Source organism: Lithobates pipiens, unplaced genomic scaffold, assembly GCF_037356315.1.
Source record: "Lithobates pipiens isolate NorthernLeopardFrog02 unplaced genomic scaffold, aLitPip1_a1.2 Scaffold_30, whole genome shotgun sequence".
Classification (NCBI taxonomy): domain Eukaryota; kingdom Metazoa; phylum Chordata; class Amphibia; order Anura; family Ranidae; genus Lithobates; species Lithobates pipiens.
In genome coordinates, this window is record NW_027507791.1 from 178,633,645 (window position 1) to 178,641,450 (window position 7,806).

Below are 7,806 nucleotides of genomic sequence, written 5' to 3' on the forward strand. Positions count from 1 at the left end.
TGTCACCTGCCCATGTTATCACAGAGGTCTTGTTAGCACCCCTGTGATAACAATAAGGCCCCTTTCACACTAATTTTTGTGGGGGTTTTCGGCTGCTAGCAGGGGTTAAAACCGCTAGCGGCCGAAAACCCCCACAAAAGCGGCCAAAAAAAGGTTAAAGTGACCAGCAAAGCACCGATGCAACGGTTTGGCAGCGGTGTCCATTCACCACTCCAAAGATGCTCCATATACACCGCTCCAAAGATGCTCCATATACACCGCTCCTAAGATGCTCCATATACACCGCTCCAAAGATGCTCCATATACACCGCTCCAAAGATGCTCCATATACACCGCTCCTAAGATGCTCCATATACACCGCTCCAAAGATGCTCCATATACACCGCTCCAAAGATGCTCCATATACACCGCTCCTAAGATGCTCCATATACACCGCTCCTAAGATGCTCCATATACACCGCTCCAAAGATGTTCCATATACACCGCTCCAAAGATGCTCCATATACACCGCTCCAAAGATGCTCCATATACACCGCTCCAAAGATGCTCCATATACACCGCTCCAAAGATGCTCCATATACACCGCTCCTAAGATGCTCCATATACACCGCTCCTAAGATGCTCCATATACACCGCTCCTAAGATGCTCCATATACACCGCTCCTAAGATGCTCCATATACACCGCTCCTAAGATGCTGTTTGCAGGATTTTTTTTTAGTGTCCTGCCAGCGCAATGCTCCAGTGTGAAAGCCTTTGGGCTTTCACACTGGAGAGACAGGAGAGGCTCTTTACAACCGTTATGCAGGCATTATTTTTAGCGCTGTATCGCCTATAAAGCGCTTCAGTGTGAAACGGGTCTCAGGTTAAATGCAAAAACGAATGTAAAAAAAAATGACTATAAATGATAATAAGATTAAAATAATGAAAAAAAAAAAACAGCATCCATGTAAATTTCTGAATGCAAATACATGCATAGGGCATGCATGCGTACACACACACACATGTGAGGTATCGCCACAATTTTGAGATCAATAATTATAGGTTTGGCAATCATGGTTAACGCTAAACTGATAAGCTTTTAAAGTGGAACTTTAGGCTAGAAATAAAAATTGGCAGCCATGTAGAATTTTTAATGCAGAGAGATATGCTTGGCCTCTTCTGCAATAAAGTTACTTACCTACCTGCCCACCCCTATATAGTAAGCTGTGCAAGCACAGCTCACTGCACAGATTTGGCAATGCAAATCTGACCAAACACTCGTGTAAGCTTGGGAGTGACGTCATCTTGGCCCGGCCAATAACAGCGGCCGGCAATTGAGACCTGGAAGCCAGCTGCATGACAAAGTCAATGGCTATTTGAGCCCTGGAAGCTGGCCACCCGAAGATGACAGCAAGCGGCGGGGAGTTCCGGAGGTGGCGCCTCACTGGATTCAGGGCGAATATAAGTCCACTTTAAGGTGGCACCTTAGGACAATTTAGCATACATTGTAGCATGGTGCAAAAGGAGGAGTTATTCTTCCATGCCACTGTCACATTTAAAGCGATATTAAAGTCTTAGTTTTCTTTGTTTAAAATAACAAACATGTCATACTTATCTGCTCTGTGCAGTTGGATTTGCACAGGGCAGCTCAGATCCTCCTCTTCTCGGTTCCCTCTTCAGTGCTTTTGGCCCTTCCCTCCTGTTGAGTGCCCCCACAGCAAGCAGCTTGCTATGGGGGCACTCAAGCCAAGCTTCAGCTCCATATGTCCATTCATACACAGAGCAGCAGGTCTATCCCCCTCTCTCTCCTCACTGGCTCACTGACTTTGGCTGAGAAAGCAGAGAAGCGCCATTGGCTCCCGTTGCTGTCAATCAATCAGGAGGGATTGTCACAGGCAACCGAGTCTCTCATGCAGCATTGCTGTATCAAGATGGGGCTCAAGTAAGTATTGGGGGGAGGGGTGCTGCACACAGAAGGCTTTTATCTTAATGTATAGAATACGTTTTTGATAAACAAAAAAAATCTGCTTTATTCATTACCAGAGATCTGTGAATTAATAAACTACCAAGGCAGACTGCTTGTAGTTCTCAATGGATCTGTGCACTCATTGTCCATTTACATTTCCTTGAGATTTCTAACTGAAAGCCCATATGAAGGTATAGGAATAAAGCTAAAGGGAGAGTGTACAGGAGCCTGACATTGCACCTGCAATTCACTGATCGAGGGTATATTTGTTGCAGGCTCCTGTACTTAAAAAAATATATATATATAAATATATTAAATACAATTCTAAGATAATGGGCTTGATTTATTAAAGGAGTCAATCATGAAAGTTTTTTTTTTTTGTTTTCTTTTACCTTATTATTGCATAGGCAATTTCCTACGCTTTCCTAAGCCCAGGTTCACACTGAGCTGTGGGAATGAAGCCGTGCAAGTTCAGCTGAACTCAGATGATTTCACTCCCACATGTCAATCCCGATTTCGGCCGTGATTTCACAGACATCTGTGCAGGCTTCTGCACAGATGTCAATGGAAATTGCACCTTGAAATCACAAAAATGTACCGATTAGGACGGTGCCATTGCCGCCAATTTGACATGTCAAAATCGCATGTCAGAACACACCAGTATGAACCAGGGCTTAAGTCAGTGGTTCCCAACTCCTGTCCTCAGGACCCACTAACAGCCAAGATTTTAACCACTTAAGGGCCGAGCCTTTTTTTGAGATTTGTTGTTTACAAATTAAAAACAGTTTTATTTGCTAGAAAATTACTTGGAACCCCCAAACATTATAAAAAATTTTTTTAACACCCTAGAGAATAAAATGGAGCTTGTTGCAATACTTTCTGTCACACCATATTTGCACAGCAGTCTTAGCCCTTGTACACACGGTCGGACATTCCGACGGAAAATGTCCGATTGGACCGTGTTGTCAGATAATCCGACTGTGTGTGGGCTCCATCGGACTGTTTCCGTCTGAATATCCGACGGACAAAGTTTTAGAGCTGAGCTCTAAAACTTTCCGACAACATGATCTGATCGGACTTTGTCCGATTGTGTGTAGAGAATTCCGATCGGACAAAGTGCCACGCATGCTCAGATCACATTCCTAGACCAAAGCTATTGGCTACTAGCCTGAACGTAGTCCCATCGTAACAAAATAACGTCATTACGTTACGTACGATTGGATTTTCCGACAACTTTGTCCGACCGTGTGTATGCAACGCAAGTTTCGGACAAAATCCGTCAGACAAAATCCGACGGATTTTGTTGTCGGAATGTCTGACTGTGTGTACAAGGGCTTACAAGCAGACTTTTTTATGAATTAAAAAATAAGACAGCAGTAAAGTTGGTCCAATTTTTTTCTATATTGTGAGAGATAATGTTACGCCGAGTGAATTGATACCCAATATGTAACGCTTCAAAATTGCGCCCGCTCGTGGAATGGCGACAAACTTTTACCCTTAAAAATTTCCATAGGCGACATTTAAAATTTTTTACAGGTTGCATTTTTGGAGATACAGAGGAGTTCTAGAGCTAGAATTATTGTTCTTGCTCTACCGATCATGGTGATACCTCACATGTGTGGTTTGAACACCATTTTCACATGTGGGTGCTACTCACATATGCGTTTGCTTCTGCGCACAAGCTCGGTGGGACAGGGCGCGTTTAAAAAATCTTTTTTTTTCTTATTTATTTTACCTTTTATTTTTTTTATTTTTACACTGTTCTTAAAAAAAAATAAAAAAAATAAAAAGTGTCACTTTTATTCCTATTACAAGGAATGTAAACATTCCTTGTAATAGAAAAAAAGCATGACAGGACTTCTTAAATATGAGATCTGGGGTCAAAAAGACCTCAGATCTCATATTTACACTAAAATGCAATAAAAAAATTTGACCTTTTAAGAGCTAAGGGTGGAAGTGGTGTTTTGACGTTGCTTCCACCCTGCAATGGTATGGAGACAGGTGGGGGCCATCTTCCCCTCACTCATCTCCATACCAAGGAAGGTGCAACATCCAAATACCTCATCTGCTACTGACGGCTCTGGTAAGCGGCAGAGGCCATAGGAGCGTGGTGGGGGGGGCCCACTCCTGCCGCCGCTAAAAGTGATCTTGCTGGGAATCCCCCGTAGAGACCACTGGCCGAAGAAGAGTATACCAGGGTTATAGCAGCCAGCTGATGCCATAACAACGATATTCCTCTTCAAAGTTAGGACTTATATTGGCGTGCAGCAGTCTGTAAGTGATTAAGTATTACCTTGGGGGAGATGCAGACTAGAATACTGCAATCACTGAGCAGCAAATTATATCACCTGTGATGTATTTCAGTTTTCTTGCAAACCTGGCCTGTTATCCTTGCTGAGGATAGAAGTTGAGAACCAATGGCTTAAGTGAACTTTTTTTTATTCATAATCAGTCCTAATATGCTAGAATGATCAATTTGTTCAATCTAGTGTTTAGGTAGTAATGTGTTAAATTCTTAGCCGCACCTACCTACGCCTTTAGGTATTTATGTGGAGGCTTTTCAGGCTGCTCTCAGTGTGTGGAAGAAGGTAGCTAAGACCAGAGGGATAGGTATCTGAAGGCTTGGAAAAAGTAGAGAACAGTTTAGGCTATGTTCAGTTGGCTTAATAGCAGCGACCAGGATCAGCCGGTAGTTGTAAACACTGTCCGAACACAATGTGTGTGAACAGCTTCAGTCAGACACGTACTTTGTACTAGTTTATGGACGGTGTTGCTTCTTGTCTAAACTGTTACATACAAATAGAGCCTCCAGCTGACCCAAGATTCAGCCAGCACGTGTCCAGGGTTGATGTTTGTGCAGAGAATGCACCCAAACTGGTCTCAACTAATCAGCCATTTTATATGCGGTCATGAATATTGCTGTGATCTGAGGTGCAGTTTAATTAACTCTGGACCCAGAAACCTATCCGCTGCCATTTGGCCTAATGTTGCTACTTTTTGTTTGCTGCATTTTCTTAAAATGCTAGCCTTTGCTATTAACTTCATGCTTATTTCAGATCAGTGATTCAAAATATCTTGAGGTCAGTCTGAGGTGATTCTTGCCTTATCTCAGATGGTTTTTACCACCCTGTTTAAGATGCAAAGACAGCGAATGGGGATGTTTATATGCCACCGCACAAATGATCCCCTCGTCACATTTTAGAGGTGGATACTACCATCAAATGAAACCCATTGAAGTCAATGGCATCACTATGGGGGTGCAGACTACACCCAGGTGACACCATCAAGAAGGAAGAGATATGACGGTGATGGTGTCATCCCCATCCATGACAGTGCGTGGATTGGCACACTGGCAACGGCCGCATCATTTACAGGGGCCTGTTTGGGGTGTGCAGTGTGGCAGGCTAGACAGGAGAGAGCCCAATATGTTAGCCCAGTGTTTCTCAACTCAGGGTGTACCAACTATTGTTGCCACCTTATCCCTTTAAACCCAAACACATTCATTACACAGGTTCTGAGGCTGATTACGGTGGTAATTGAATGTGGTGCCTTATCTGTATTAAATTAGCCTCAGAACCTGTGTAATTCATAGTTTAAAGGGATGAGGTGTCTTAGTAATTACCACAGCTGTTTCATCTGAGGGAAATCCTAAAAAAAACATGACCTATTGGGGCACCTTGAGGACTGGAGTTGAGAAACGCTATGTTAGTCTGCCAGTGCCTACAGCTCTGTCCTGCTCCTGCTGTCCCTCCGCACATAGTGATTTAAGTGCCAGTTCACACTATGCAGGGCGGGAACCGCATGTGATTTTTTTTTAATAGGAATCACACCGCATTCCTATTCGAATCACGTGCGATTCTTCATCAGTGCGATTTGAGACATTATTCTGTAAGGTTCAAATCACTGCGAATCCACACCAAAATCATACAGGACATAGGTGTTCACGCTTTTTTTTTTTTTTTTTTTTTAATTAGTTTTTATTGAAAAAGTTTTCACATACAGAATTCAGTATAACAATTAGAAAAGTCCCAAAAGAAATGGGTAGGCTTCAAAACAGTTGTGGTTGGTGTCACCATTAAAATCAGTCATAGATACATATGAGCATCAATACAGATAGAGAAGAATATTGGTCATATTCATATAAGTTGAAGGCCAGAAAAGTATACAGAAAATAAAGATAGGAGAAAAGAAGAAGAAATATTAAGAAGAACGGAAACAGTGATCCGGTGAATGGACATCAGGAGGAGAACAGCTTACTATTGCCTTAAAACACAGCAAGGATATGCGATAACATAAAAATCGTAATCATTAACAATTAACAGGTGGAGACATCTAAACATCAATGAGCTGATTTAGACCAGTCGACCCAAACTTGCCATTGGTCGTCAAAACTTGCTCTGTTCCCCCTTCTACTAGCCAGCAGTGATTCATACACATAGTTTTGTTTAGTAATACTAAGCACCTCTGAGAGGTTGGGGGTCTTGTTGGATTTCCAATTTCTGGTAATTGATAGTCTAGCCGCTAGTAGAACGTGTGTGACGACCGAATGGCAGCTAGGGGGGAAGTGTTCGATACCCAAATTCAAAACTGCAAGTGTGGGATTCAACGGAGTCAGGATCCCCGTGATCCTAGAGATACATCGAAACACACTGCCCCAAAAACTAGAAAGGTGCCTGCAGAACCAGAACATATGTGAAATATTGCCCACCTCCCCACAACCTCTCCAGCATAAGGGGGAATTAGCCGGTGAGAACTTTGCTAAGAGATATGGCGTCAGGTACCACCTCAGGGCTATTTTTTGGGCAAGCTCCCAATGATTTACGCATCTAGATGCCGTGTAGATCGTTTGGAATGCTTTCTTCCACTCGCAGGGATCAAAGCGTTTATTGAAGTCTATTGACCATTTAGTGAAGGGCCGTGATTCAGTAAACATGAGTTTATTTTGGAAAGTGGAATAAAAAAGGGAGATACCTTTGGTAGGGGAGGGATTTTTTGTGTAAAACTGCCACAAATTGGTCGGTACGGAAATATGAGGGCATCCTAGTGTTTTGAGGAGGTGTGAGGTTTGTAGAAACCGGTAGAGATCTGTAGGGGGCAGATGAAATTCTTCCCTGAGTGATACGAACGATTTGAGGGAATTATCCCGATACAGGTCTTCGATTGTAGAGATGCCTTTTGCTTTCCAAGACAGGTATTCTGTATTGGGGATCATGTGGGACAGTAGCTCAATGGGGACAGGAAGTGTTGTGACAACAGAAGCAGTGGAGGTTGATCTGTGTAGATCTCTCCATGCAAGCAACGAAGCTTGAAGGGTAGGAGCAAGCCGACACAAGGAGAGAGGTCTCCAAGTGTCCAGTAGTAGGAGCATACTCAGGTCTGTAGTGGGGCTAAGGGCCCGTTCTATGTCACACCAAAGTATGTCTGGCGATGGGGAGATCCAGTGTTTAAGTGCTGTAAGCGTGGCTGCTCTACAATAGTCTTTAAGATCAATCAAACCCATACCACCCACCGATCTATGCTTAATTAGCAGAGGTCTAGAGCACCTAGGTCTCCTGCCCCCCCAGACGTATTTTCTAAGAATGTTGTTTAACGCTAATAAATGTGTATTTTTGAGAGGAATAGGTAATGTGCGAAAAACATACAAAATCTGGGGGAGCAGGAGCATTTTAAAAGATGCCAGTCTGCCAGACCATGTGAGTTCTGTCTTAGCCAGTCTCTGTGCCTCTTTGTCGATTTTGGCTATTAGGGGGTTATAATTGGCATCTGCTAAATTAAGTGGGTCTGGTGTTAGCTGTAAGCCAAGATAAGAAATACTAGACTCTGCCCATGCATAGGGAAAGCTGTTCTGTAGACTAGTTCG